We start from the raw sequence: 14,788 nt of genomic DNA on the forward strand, positions 1-14,788 counted from the left end.
TACTAGTGCCATGTGGTTGGAAAGTCAAACTTTTCAAATCCGTACTAGTGCCATGCAGCCACAAAGTCCAACTCGATTCCTACTAGTGCCATGCGGCTGCAAAATCCAACTTTTCGAATCAATCCTAGTCCCACACGGCATGCCATTCCTTCAACCGAGCAGCATCTCAAAGCTTCACCACAGCAAGCCTGTGGGATAAAAAAGCAAGAGGAAATCTTGGGACGGGGGCCATCTGCCTTGAGCCAAGCGTGTTTGATGATAAGCGAACTAACCAAACGCGAAATCGTTAATACAAAAGCAAGTGAATAATAGAAGTGCGTCTAACAAGAGCACCTGCTCCGAGCACAGAAGATGCAGAGTAAGTAACTAAGATAGATGGAGGATGAATGTGAGCAGATGGCGAGGGGGGCGGGGGAATGGTCAGGTGCATTGTGGGAAATCCCCCCGGCAGCCTCCTCGCCCTGTAGCAGCGTGAGGCGAGACGTTAAAACTAAAGTATCGACTGACACGATTGAACGGAATTCGAGATGAATAGCGAGCTTGCAACGATGAAGATCTTTGTGCACCGTTGAAAATCAGTCGTGTTTGCTAGCATCTGTTAGCCATTAAGAGTCCGCTGTTAGCAATTAGCAAGTGCTGTAAAATCAAATGTTTTAGATTACTACTAGTGCCATCCGCCTGCAAAGTCAAAGAATGACTGGTAAATTGGACTTTACAGTCGCATGGCAGTAGTTGGAATTTCACAAGTTGGATTTTACAGTTGCATGGTACTATGTGACAAGTTCGACTTTGTAGCCACATGGCACTAGTAGGAATCCGACCAGCTGGACTTTGCAGCCACATGGCATTAATATGACTCCAGCAAGCTGGACTTTGCATCCGCATGGCACTAGGATCAATGTGACAAGCTTGTCTTTGCAGCCACATGGCACAAGTGTGGATTTGTCAAGCTGGACCTAGCAGTCACCTGGCCCTAGTATTAGCATTTAGCAGTTCCTAATGGGGCAGTGGGGAATCCTTCAAGTCCAAGCGCATGTTTATTACTGTTTGAGTGTGTTTACTTCGACTTGTTTTTCTTTTCCGCTTCCGCAAGTAAACGGGCGCGTGGCTAAACATTACGCCATCCATAAACAAATGCACAAACAGATGGAAAAAAGATTGATGTAATACAATAAATCATGCAAAAACAAAATAAAAAAATCCGCGAGTGCCTGGAGGGACGAGCCGGAGAGCTTTACCGCCGCTCCGCGCTCATCCCGCTGAATTTAATTAACACAACAAAAGCTTGATTGCAGTGATAGAGAAACCATAATTCTTCATTATGGTTGTGATTTACCCCAGGTTGGATGTGCTCGTCATCATCCGCATCATCGTAATTATCGTCAAACCTCGGCTAATTTGCGTTTGTTGAAGGAAATCATATATCATTAGCATTTTTCCTTCATATTCAACAACATCAGTGCATGAGGATGCAAGTCACATGCGATGAGGATGCCATGGTGACAGCGAGCGATATTGTGAAGGTGCAACGATATCAGGAAGGTGGAATGAGATGAAAAAATGAGGATGTGATCATACGTGGATGGAACAACCCAATACTATTAGTACACGATAATGCAATGAAGCGGACCTATGCGGAATCAATAATAGGATGTTGCAATGATTTGAGGAATGTAATGATATGAGAGTGCGAGGATATAAGAATATAAGGATGCATTACGATGAGGGGTTAGGGACCCTTTGGATTTGAGGGTATGACAATGTGGGGATGTCAGATAGCAATGAGATGAGGATTGAGGAGATCTAAAGAAGTGCGGATGGAATGATATGAGAATATGTGGTTGCAAGAATGTGAGGGTGAAAATATGGGGATGTAAGGGTGGAAGTATGTTGGGGTTTAAGGATATGAGAATGTGGGGATGGAATGATAAGCGGATGTCATGAGGTGAGGTTATGAGCATGCGATGATATGCTAATGTACTTAACTCCTGCTTATCTGTGTATGTGTGTGTGTGTGTGTGTGTGTGCACGTGTGCACGTGTGTGTGTGTGAGGAGATAGATGAATGTCCATCCGTCAACTGTGCATCCTCCTGGAGCGTGACTAATAGAGCCAGACGCACACCCACACACTCGCACACACACACACACACACACACGCGCGCATGGACAAAAAGAAGACAACTCGGAATGCTGCTGGCTTGACAAAAGTCAAATGTGACATGTCAGTATGTGTCTGGTATTCTTCTGTGTCTCTCCATCTCTATTTATTATCCATTCATCTTCCCCCTTTTCCAGTTTTTATCATCCTCCCTTTTGTCTGCGCGTCGCCTTCAGGGAAGGACTCCCAGCTCCTCTGTCAGGACCAAACAAGAGTCCTTGACATTCAATTTCCTGCTTGCCTCGCATTTCTCCATTGTAATTCTCTTCACTCCTTTTGTGTGCCGGATGGATAGATGAACTGTTGAGAGTACTCTTTTTTTGTCTTTTTTTGTCATCATTTTAGGGGTGTCAAGGTCGAAGCCTAGATGCACTTCAAGTGTGTAGTGGTTGTGCCTCAAGTCAATATCAACACACTACTCTAAACTTTAGGGCTCTATTTTTGTGAACGGCGTAAATCCTGTACGTCGGGTGGCGCAACTGTGCGCCAGAGGCAGGTTGGTAATTTCGTAGGCAAGTTCAGGCCGGTAGATCTCAGAGTGGGTGGGCTGCGCCGCTGTGGGAGTGTTTACAGCCGACTTCAGTCACCGTCAATCAAAGTGGCTCCTCTCCTTCCCTTTAAATGTGGCCAGCTAGTAGCTTCCACTACCTCCACCGTAAGCAGAGGACTGGCGGTGTGGAGGCGGGCATATCTGGTAATTCATCAGATCGCCCTGATCAAATTCCCCAAAATCGTGTACGACCTGTGGTCTACCGTTCGCCAGAACTGGTCATGGTCTCAGCAGGTGCTTGAAGATGTGTCCGTCAGAGTTACAATTTGGTGGCTGCGCCGGAACGCCCAGCTAGGTGCAGACCAGGCTGCCAAATTGGCAAACACGCGCAGCGAGCTTTGCGCTCGCACAAAAATCTGGATTCGCTGGCAATTGTGCCCCGCTGCAGATGCGCCGTCTGAGAAAATAGAGCCCAAAGTGTGTAGTGGTTGTGCCTTAATTCGAGTTCACACACTAGTCTAACCTTTCGTGTTTTTTCGAATCCTGAACGTGTTTCAAAATCATGTCATTCCATCCTCTTATCTTCATCTCCTTGAATCAGAATCATCTTTATTTGCCAAGTATGTCCAAAAAACACACAAGGAATTTGTCTCTGGTAGTTGGAGCCGCTCTAGTACGTTCTCATCTCAATGCATCCTAACACTATCCTCATATCTACGCAACCTCATACGCATACCTCCAACTGCAAATCCCTTTACTGTCATCTCATTCCACCATCATTTCCTCATATCCTTGTAACCACATACTTCTTACCCACACATATCTGCATCGTCATATCATTCTATCCTCATTTGTTCATCTCCTTGCATCCAAAGATCATGCTCTTATTTATTTATTTTTATTATTTACTTTTGCTGTGCGTGCGTGTGTGTGCACGTGTGTGCGTGTGTGTGTGCGTGCGTGCGTGCGTGTGTGTGTGTCTGTCCTGTGGTGAGATAAATTAATCTAGTTGATATAGTCTGGAGCAGGTGGTGAAGACAGTGGGGAAGATCTCTCTCTCTCTCTCTCTCTCTCTCTCTCTCTCTCTCTCTCTCTCTCACACACACACACACACACACACACTTTAGCTTTATTTAGTGTCTATTGTCAATGTGTGTTGGTGTTTTATGCATAATCATAAGACACAATACATCTCATGCAGGGAAATCTAAGTGACAAAAAGGATGGAGAGTCCAGAAAGTCGCGGAAGCTCCCCGCTGATGTCCTGTTCCCACGCACCATGTGACACATTGCTAACGTGCTAACACGCTAACAGGAGTGACGCACGCGGACAACAACAAACCAGCAAGATTTTGACCCGATGATAGATTCGCGGATGACTGGCTTCCCACTCCCCTTTTGTTGTTTGTGTCGCTACATAGCAATGATTTTAGCCAAGGTAAAAGAAAATCTTGTGCAACCTAAAAAACAAAACAAAAAATGTTCCTTGCCACCCCTTTTCATTTTTAATTGTATTGCCATGTCAACAGATTTAAAACTTTTTGGGTTTGTTCCATTTTGGAAGGCATCTAACGCGAGATAAAATCTAAGGTTCAGTATCAGTCAATACCAGTCAAAATCTATACCAAGTGTTTCTACATAACCGAAGTTCCACTTTTAAGGGATTATTGGGCTACAGGTGTCCCTCGCCATATCGCGGTTCACATTTTGCAGTGTAACTGTATCAAGGATTTTTTTATAGTGCAGATTTATCACTAGATCGGGTTTTGTGCCGATAATTTTTCTACACGTACTAATGTTACTGCAGACTCATTTTACAATAAGCGCGAGCCAGTAGTAAAGTATCCGAAGTTTAGGGTAATTGCACACTTGAAAAAGAAGATAAAGGGCAATGTAAACTCAACATTTTAGCTAATTGAATATAGTACTCTCATTGCTGACTCACACATCATTCAACAGGCAAGGCCCCGCCTTTCAAAGCCACCCACATTAAAAGTCACAGATACTACAGTGTGGAATATGAGGATGGCGAGCACAAGTGGACAAAAATAATATCTGGACCTCACCTACATATTTTTTTATTGGTATAATGCATCTTACTGTAGCTAATGTCAGAGATTTAAAAAAAAAAAAGAAGTTTTTCTTGTTATCGCCCTCTATGTCAGTCACAATTCTCAAAACAATCCATTAAGCTTTCCTCATCAACAATTTTTAAATATTTTACCAATGATTATACTGATTCTGAACAATTTTTATTGAATTATTTTATTTATTTATTTATTTACTTCTAGTTTTAAGGGATCACTGTACTAAATCTCAGCGGGGATACTATTCATTTTGAAGATGCTCATGGTGGGTAATATGAAAAGGAAGGAAAATAAGATGTTCCTTGTTACTGGTGTCTCAATTCTACAAGTCTTCTTGTTTGCCTAGTTTTAACATTTTAAAATCAGTGTACCATTTCAAAGCAAGAACCCTATTGTTTTTGGAAGTCTCCAGCACACGTCGAAACAGCCAGTGTTCAAAAAGGGACATGTCACCTCTCTACCGGTCAAAATTCCCCCAAAATGTTTTTATTTCCACTTTTAAGAGATTATTGTACTTTGTCAGAATCAGAATTATCTTTATTTGCCAAGTATGTCCAAAAACACACAAGGAATTTGTCTCCGGTAGTTGGAGCCGCTCTAGTACGACAACAGACAGTCAATTGAAAGAGAACACTTTGGAGACATAAAGACATTGACAAAAAAAAAACAGTCACTGAGCAGTAAAGGGTTGCTAGTTATCTGGTAATGCCGGTACATTTTTTATTTTTTATTTATTTTTTGACAATTGTGCAAAAAGATGCAGAGTCCTCTAGCACTTAGAGCAGTTCGAATGGCTAATATTGCAACAGTCCGGTGCAATGACCATTGTGCAAAGGGCGCAGAGACTTCAAGTAGTGTATGCGGTTTAAAGTGACGAGTAGTGCGATAATGTGGGACAATGTTGGTTGTGCAAATGTTGCAGCTACTCCTCAATCAGTGTGCAAATGGAGCAGATGCTACTCTGGCATGAGTGGCCAGTATATGCAAATAGTGCAGCATGGCGAGACAACTACAGTGAGTGCACGGGTAATACATAATTGGCCCCACAGAAATGTGACAACGGACTCAAGTCAAAAAATTGCCAGCATGTTGTAATGGAATTGTAGGTTAGGTGTTTAAGAAGTTGATCGCAAGAGGGAAGAAGCTGTTGGAATGTCTGCTAGTTCTAGTTTGCATTGATCGGTAGCGCCTACCTGAGGGAAGGAGCCGGAAGAGCTGGTGACCGGGATGTGGAGGGTCCGAGAGGATTTTGTACGCTCTTGTCTTAGTTCTGGCAGCGTGCAAGTCCTCAAGGGTGGGTAGGGGGGGATCGACAATCCTTTTCAACAGTTTTTTCCGTTGCAGTCGGAGTTTGTCCTTTTTTGTAGCCGCACCAAACCAGACTGTGATGGAAGAACACAGGACTGATTCGATGACCGCTGTGTAGAACTGCCTCAGCAGCTCCGGTGGCAGGCCGTGCTTTCTCACAAGCCGCAGAAAGTACATCCTCTGCTGGGCCTTTTTGAGGACGGAGTTGATGTTGGTCGCCCACTTCAGGTCCTGAGAGACTGTAATTCCCAGGAACTTGAAGGTCTCGACGGTTGACACAAGGCAGCTGGATAACGTGAGGGGCAGCTGTGGCGAAGGATGCCTCCTGAAGTCCACGATCATCTCTACAGTCTTGAGCGTGTTCAGCTCCAGGTTGTGTCGGCCGCACCACAAAGCTAGCTTTGTCTGAGCTAGAATACTATTTATTTTCAAGACACCCATGGTAGCTAATGTTAAAAGTAAAAAAAAAAAACATTTCACAATCATCACAGTTTCCTTGTTAGTACTTTTTTCAACATTTTACCAATGATACCACCCTGTTCATTTTTGAGGGGCAGCCAACACCAAAATAGCCAAAGTAGCCTTAAAGGCTTTTAAAGCTCAAGTTAATCTTTTAACATTGTACAATCTACAGCACTGTACCATGTCTGAGCCAGAACCCTATTCTTTTTGGATTGTACTACAGCATGTTTAAGCGAGAATACTATTGATTTTGAATGACATCCCACAGTACAGCAATTCTCACTCTTCTTAGTAAGAACACGATTTGGAGTGTCAACATGTCCTCCAAAAGATGCCAGGGAGGTTCCCCATTGTGGGACACATTATTACCTCCACCAAGGCTTTTTCGTGTTGCTTTTCTCTGACGTGCCATCTTTTTGAGACCCCCCCCCCCCCCCTTCCTATCACCCCCTTCCCCAGCCCCCGCGCACCCCTCCTCTTGGTTGCTGCAGTATGAGCTCACCAGGATAGCGCTGCGTCACATAAATCTGCTGAACAGAATGCGAGACTTTAGCTTGAAGCGACGTAGTTGGTTAAACTTGAATTAGCGATCAATTAGCTGCTCCTTTGTGCTGAATGATGAGCACTAACTCATTCGTGACCTTTGAACAAGCAGTTGGGGAACGGGCGGACATAATATTAATGATCATATTAAAAATAAAGCCGCAGACAATGATGATAATAATAATAATGATATTAAGAATATGAATTCAAGGCAATAATAATAATAATAACTAATGATTTACATCATTATATTGACATTAATGACAATAATTAAAGCTGGACATAACAATGATCACAATGAAAGTAATTAAAGTCAAATATGATGATATAGCTAAGAGGAATTTAAAGCTGCACATAATACTAATGATAAGCTGGACATACTAATGTAATGGTAATAAAAATTCGAATTAAAGCTAGACATACTAATAGTATTAATGGTAATAAAAATTAAAGCTGTACATAGTATTACTAATACTAACAATAACAAAAATAAGCATAATGCTATATGGATGTAATAATAATGTTACATACAGCACATTACATGGAACACACACACACGCACACACAAAGCATGCAGTGTTTTGAGCATGAAAAGCTTTTTGCAGCAGTGTGTGTGCGTGCGTGTGTGTGTGCGTGTGTGTGCGCGCGCACGCTATACATGCACGTGTTCAATAAAATGGTTGAATTCCTGTTCGTGGCTGAAATAACAAGCCTCGAATACTCTCGTCCTTCCTCTCTCCTTTCCCCACAGGCAGATAAACAATCCTGAAAAACAACAGCGAGGGAATAAAGAGACAGTAAATAGAAAGTTCACACAGCTTTGACCATGCTAAATAATCCCCATGTTGGACACTGTCTTTTTGTTCTTTTTTTTTTCTCTCTCTCCTCTTTCTTTTTCCCCCCCTCCGGACCAATATGAGATGATCTCTCTCAAGTCAGGTGTTGCCTTCAGGGATGGTCAGAACTCAACTCAACTCAAGGCATCTCAACTTTATTTATGAAGCACTTTAAACCAGAGATAAGAAGAGATAAGAGTCAAAATTAAGACAAAGAAATCATAGCTTTCCTCACACAACTGATCCATCCATCTCTCCAAGACAGGTGTTGCTTTCAAAGACAGTAGGAAATCCATCCATTCATCCATCCAATAGTCAGCTGTTGCCTTCAGGGACAGTATGAAATTCTTCAATGTATATGTGTGTGGCCGCGTGTGTGGGTGATTCTGACGGCCTCTTATGCCTCACGCACGCACGCGCTTAACACACACACACCTTCATCTGATGGGAGATATAGCCATCACGTCAGCGGAATATTGATGCTCGCGTGGCTCAAACGGGGAAATTATCGCACGGCGGGCCGGGGAAATGCATCTTAATTGCTGTTTAAGTGGGCGTCTTCATCAGAAAGACAGACAGCGAGCCCGGCCAGCCGTGTCCCAATATGACGCCGAGGACGCGGCTAGACGGCTGATCGGTCGTCGGCAGCGATCTGTATAAATAATGAGCTCATAAAGCTGGTTTCTAACCGAGGCCTGCTCTTTAGCTACAACACTCTTTATTGTTGTCTTTTATGAGAAACTATTGCGATGCCATTTCGCAGTAGTGTGACGCCTCCTCCTTCATTAATATGATTTCAGACGGTCTCTGAGGGCAACAACCGACGTCAAACGTAAGCCTTGGAGTTTGTGTATCACAAGTAAACAAAAGGACGTAGCGTGTTCTAGTGGCCCAGGGACCTACTTTTTATGCAACTGCAGGCATTTATTCGAAGGTCTATTTGAGAGGAGGCCTGGAGATGAAGCCAAATGTGCGTTTTTGCAAACAAAAACTATTTCGAGTCCTCACTGAATGTAATGCTGCGCGTGTTTGTGAGCAGTGAAGACAATTTCGAGTCAGCAACGAACCTAAAGTAGGCTATGTGTTGATAGAAACATCAAAGACAATTTAGTCTTCAGTCATCCTAAAAAAGTGGGTGTTTTTATAAATACGGAAGGCAATTTTGAATGAACCTAATGTATGTCGATGACATGACATTTTAGTCTGCAACAAAGCTCGCTTATGTTTCTGTAAACATCAAAGAAAATTTAGAGATAACGTAACAACCTAATGTATGTTTTTTGTAAATATCAAAGACATTTTCGTCTTCAGTGAAACGTTTTTTAGGTATTTCTGTGAATTTCAAGGACAATATTAGTCTGCCACACACCTGGTTAACATTTTTGTAAACATGAAAGCAAATGTATCGACTCCGATGAACCTATTGTACAAGTATTTAGAAGCTTCAATGAACTTCATGGAAATTCTTTCAACGAACATACTTTTTTTTTTAAACAAAACAATGCAGGGTCTTTGATAAATAATATTTCCAATTCATAAACATTAAAAACTATTTTAAGTGCTCAATGAACATAACTTCATTTGTGCATGTTTTGTGTACATCAAAGACAAATTAGTCTTCACTGATTTTGTAAACATCAAAGACAATTTAGAGGCTAACGTAAATGCCTCTCTTTGTAATCTTCAGACTTGTACTACTCAGTGAGGCTTTTAAGCCCTGGTGGTCCAAGTTTTTTTCGCCTGTTGTCATCTTCCATCTGCTGTAAAGAAAAGAAAAGGGAAAAAATTGTTTGGCTCCTGGCAGACTTCACAACCTCATCGTTGATACAAGAAAATTGAACTAAACTCCCAGTTATCTGTCCAAATAATCTCTCTATTTGTTTTGCATTGTTTGGCGGCCGGAGTGACAAACCCAAAGCTGCTATGTTATCTGCAAAAAGGCGCAACAACTCCTCAGACTCGGCCGCCATTATGTCGCCATGTTTACGTGCGCTAAGCCGCCCGTGCACGGGGGCCGACCCGCCGCCGGTCACCGTGGAGACGATAAAGCGCCGTCATAATTGCTTTAGCGCTTTTGTTGTGCCCGCCAGGCGCTCGCCAGGGAGGGTTGCAGGTTAGCGCAGATAAAGCCGACTCGGCGGGATTCGTTCTCGCGCCACTCATCTGGAAAGATTCAAATAAATGTAATAGAAAGTCGTTCTGGCCAGGCAACGTGTTCTGACTGTTTGCCAGTTGTGTACCTGAGCAAGGTGATGACTGCGCATGAATATCAAGTTACACTACTAATAGTATAAAATACTTTGAGCACTGTCTGTCCGGCCGTCTGTCCGTACGTCTGGCGTGAATTTGTCAGCTTTGAAGTGCAGGTGTGTGCGTGCGTGTGTCATGTAGACAAATTACAAGGAGCCAGCTGTCCACAACGCCAGCGACGCCCCCCCAACCTGGACAAGATGGTGGACAACTCACTGCCGGAAGCTGATGAGCTCTCAGGTGGGCCATCTGATTAGATCTACTCCAAAATGTCTGCCTTTTTTTTTTTTACCATAATTATGCTCAGGTATTAATATAAAAAGATACACCATTATTAATTTAGTGTGCAATAGAGAGCTGTTCCTATTATTTTTGGTTGCCTTCTTTAGCTATTTGAGAGCATCAAAATAAGACAAACAGTATTACTGACGTGAATAAATGTAATGGAAAAGTAATCCAGATTTATGCAAGCTCTGGATACAGGTACGCGACCATCCACTTAGGAGTTGGAATTCCTGAATAATCAAATCAACCCAACAAATTCAGGCTCAGATTTGCAGATGTCTGCAAAGTCATTTGGATTTCACAAACATCCAAACTATCAAAACAGATAAATGCAGGCTCTGCATACATTTGTGCAGAAGCGGGGGAGTGGAGTGCAGTCACATGACTGGAGTCAGACTTGAGTCGCCAATTTTAGTACTTGCGACTTGCTTGGCTAAAGCTTATTAAAGACTTGACTTGACATTGACTTGGCACTCATGAGACTCAACTTGACTTTGACTTCAACTACATGACTTGACAAGTCATCCTTTAACATTTGAAAATCTGAATTTTCAATTTGGTGTACCTTTTGTTTTTGAAAGAAAAGTGATTGTTTCACTATGAGGGGAATTGCTGATGCAACTTCATTAAGCGACTATCACGGAAGGAGCTCCAAAGATGATTACATTTGGATTCAAGGATTCTGTTCTTGATCAAATCGGGACTTGACTTGCTTGATTTGTTTCCCGCAGTAACTTGGGACTTGCTTGTGTCGCTCTCACAATGCGGACTTCATCCAGTGGTGAGTTATGACATGCGCTGACATCATCCGTCTTCACAAGGACTCACTTGGGCAAACTTCTTCCACCACACACGCACGTTGTGCCATAAAAGGAAGTCATTAATTTTCAGTGGGAGCCATTTTTGTCTCCCGAGGAAATTTAATTAAATCCCCAGATCAGAGCGTTTCACCGCCGTGTTCTATTGGGCCATTTAGCAGTACAGTACACCTCACGTTAATCACCACTCCGACTAACGGCCGACTTATTACTGTCAGCAATGGTGTCGTACGACCGCGCGTTTCACTGCTTAACGGGAAGGATAAAGGCAACAGGGAAGCTAGCATCTATGCCCAAGTTTTTTTTGTAAACGTCAAAGACAATGTTAAGTTTTCAAAAACTCCAACTATGATTTTGGAGCATCAAATACAGTCCAATCTTCAACAAATGCAATGTTTATGTTTTGTAAACATCAAAGTTTACCAATGAAACATATGAGACAATTTGGAGTCGTTAGCGTTCATGTTTATGTAAACATCAAACAATTTGGAGTCTTCAACACAACTAACTTGCATGTTTTGTTAATGTTCAATTTTGTAAAAATTAAAGACAGTGTTTAATATTCAATTATCCCAACGTACCTTACACATTATTGTATGGGACAAACTCAATTTAGGGTCTTTGATTAACTGAGCACTTTTTTTTTAAAGATCGAAGACAATGTCTTTTTTCCCCAAATACAATTGGAATATTTAGTAGACCTAATGTACATTTTTGTAAACAACACAGACAGTTTGCAGTCTTTGATGAAGCCAAATGACACTATTTGTAAAAATCAAAGACAGTTTTGAGTTTCCACTGAACCTAACGACAGGTTTTGTGAACAGAGAATGCAATTTTAGTCTCCCACGGCTCTATCGTTTTGTAAACATCAAAGAAAACTAACGTATCTGTCTTTGTCACTGTGAGACAGCCGCGCTCAACACTGTCACTACAAAAGGCAAACTTGATCATCCAAATCACACTCTGCTGCTCCCTGCTTGAGAGCCCGAAGGTGCTCGCCCATGCAGATTCCAGCGCCTGATCCCGCTCATTAATTGTCATTATGGCCGTTATGACAGTTTAATTTGCGGCGGCAAAATTGGCCACGGGGGAATTGGCGGCCCCAGTGAAAGCGTCTCAAGACGATCAACGGCAACGAGATCAACAAAGACAAAATCATTGTTGGAGGACGAATACAGTAAATGTAGAACAGGGAGCAAGCCCTGTTGCAAATAGCGTGTAATTGACAACCCCCCACTCCTCCAAATGATTAGAATTGCATCCATAATCCAACCCCCCACTATAATCCCAAAAGATCTTAATATAATTTTTAATTCATCTGACATTACCCTTAAAATTAAATGACGCCCAGATGGTTTGATTTTGAAAAAATGCCCTGGAAATTTGCTTATGCACATGTGACAAAGCCTCCCTGTAACTTTCAGTAACAACCCAGGCTAAATTTAGCTCCTCCCTGACATTCACAGATGTTAGTCTTTCAGTTGAGATGTATCACTTCAACATACTTCCTTAACACCAATTACTACAGTGATGCTTTGAGACACGGGTTTGATCAGTTCGGTGACGACATTCGTAACTCAAAACACCCATATCTCAAATCATCTTTGCCCATTGAAATGAATGGAAATACAATTAATCCGTTACAGCCTCCCCTAAAAAAAAAAAAAAAAAAAAAAAAAATTTGAAGGTGTTTTTAATAAGGAAAATAGTACTCTATAATTTTGTACTATATTTAGAAAAAACATAGTCATAATGAAATTAAATAAAATGGAAAGAACTAAACTGGTTTGTGCATCATGATTACTTCATTGGGGCTCCTACTGGTGTGCACAACTGACGGAGCCTTGCCTCCAAAATAAATAGCACTAGTTTAGGTGCCCTATGTGACACCTGTAGGGTCGTTGACAGGGGTGTGGGGGGGAATGCTGCTGAAGATTTGTTGTTGGCTTTATATTCATTAAGTGTGTGTCCCACATGCACCAACCGTGAATAGCATACCATACCATACCAGAAACCACCACTGGAACTGAGAAATTGATGAAACTGAACAATACAAGACAATTATAGCCATCTTATAAATTCCATGTTTGGCCTTCGAGGAGGTTCTTTTCAAGAAAGCTGCTTTTCCTCATTATTCCTGCTGACAGGAGGTCAAAAGACACATACACGCACACATCCACAAGCCCTGTTGTTTGCTTACACCGGATAAACACGACAAATGTCACTAAAGGGCAGCCTGGCAGTGCCCAGCCCAGCACCCCGAGGGCGTCGTGGAGAGTGACCAGCACCGCGGGGATCGCCTGGCGGATGCCCGAAAGGCTACAGCCACAAGTGTGATGCATCAGCACTTACTTAAATAATGCAGAATGCATTTGCTTCAAAGTAGTTATGGGAGGATCGATCCAAATATTGATTTCATATTGGTATTGATATGCGGCTTCATCAAATACTGTCGTAAGCAAATATTTATGTGGACTCAGTTATTTATGCTTTTTTGTGGTTGTAATTATTTTTTCAAAAACAGAAACCAAGTGCACTGAAGCGGAGCCATTGTGTATTCCATCCATCCATTTTCGATACAGATTTTCTTTATTATGGTTATCGTTGATATGCAGCCAGCTCACGACGCCAAAGTACACTCTTGAATATAAACACACAACAGTCATTCATATAATAAACAACATTATATTTAAAAGGCAAGGAACATCAATAGCTGTCTTCGTTCAGCACAGTTTACATGTTCAAAGGGAGTAGGAAGAAGTAAAAAAAAAAAATAAATAACTTGTTTATTCCTACCCCATGTTGTCTATAAATCTTGACTCATATCATGTTAATACTCAATAGCTTATTCACTGTGATACTGTGATGTATCCCAAAAGAAAAAAAATAAACATGCCCCCCTATCATTTAACCCTTGTACGCCTACATACACATTTATACATTTTGTCATGATTATATCTGAGTTTTACATAGTGCTATAAACACACAATGAACCTAACATGCGTGTTTTTGGGATATGGGAGGACCCAGAAAGCCAAAGCAAGCATGGAGAACGTGCAAACTCCACATAGGAAGGCCAGAGACTGGATTCGAACCACCAACCTCAGAGCTGCGAGGCTGATGTGCTAACCACTAGGGCGGCGACCTGTCTTCACTGTGTTTTATTATTGTATATTCTATTATTTCGTCTATTTCCTGAAAACGGATATAATAATTTGTTGCATTGTTACATTACATCACATTATAATGTATAATAATGTGATTCATATATTTATCAGTTTTAGTTTTACAGTATATTATATTTATTATTATCAATTTTGAAAGTAACAATTGGATGTATATTACTAATTTTATGTTTTAATTCAATTTACTAAGAAAAAGTTTTTAAATGTTTAATAATATTTGATGTGGAGTGATCATTTTGTACACTTAAAATCAAGGAAAAAAAGTGTAATAAAGGGAGAGATTTTGCACAATTTTTTAATTGCAGTTTAAGCAATTATTTGTTTTAATTTGTTCTTGAGGGATCATTTATGCAGTTTGTTGT

General features: G+C 41.5%; 1 long non-coding RNA gene across 1 annotated transcript; it reads left to right on the plus strand.

The window, feature by feature from the left end:
* The first annotated feature begins 9,552 nt into the window (after positions 1 to 9,552).
* Positions 9,553 to 14,468, plus strand: LOC133466658 (uncharacterized). Its single transcript, XR_009784991.1, has 3 exons — positions 9,553 to 10,375; positions 11,152 to 11,201; positions 14,265 to 14,468. It is a non-coding gene; the product is annotated as an uncharacterized LOC133466658 (long non-coding RNA).
* The last annotated feature ends 320 nt before the right edge of the window (positions 14,469 to 14,788 follow it).

Source organism: Phyllopteryx taeniolatus, chromosome 16 (assembly GCF_024500385.1).
Source record: "Phyllopteryx taeniolatus isolate TA_2022b chromosome 16, UOR_Ptae_1.2, whole genome shotgun sequence".
Taxonomy (NCBI): domain Eukaryota; kingdom Metazoa; phylum Chordata; class Actinopteri; order Syngnathiformes; family Syngnathidae; genus Phyllopteryx; species Phyllopteryx taeniolatus.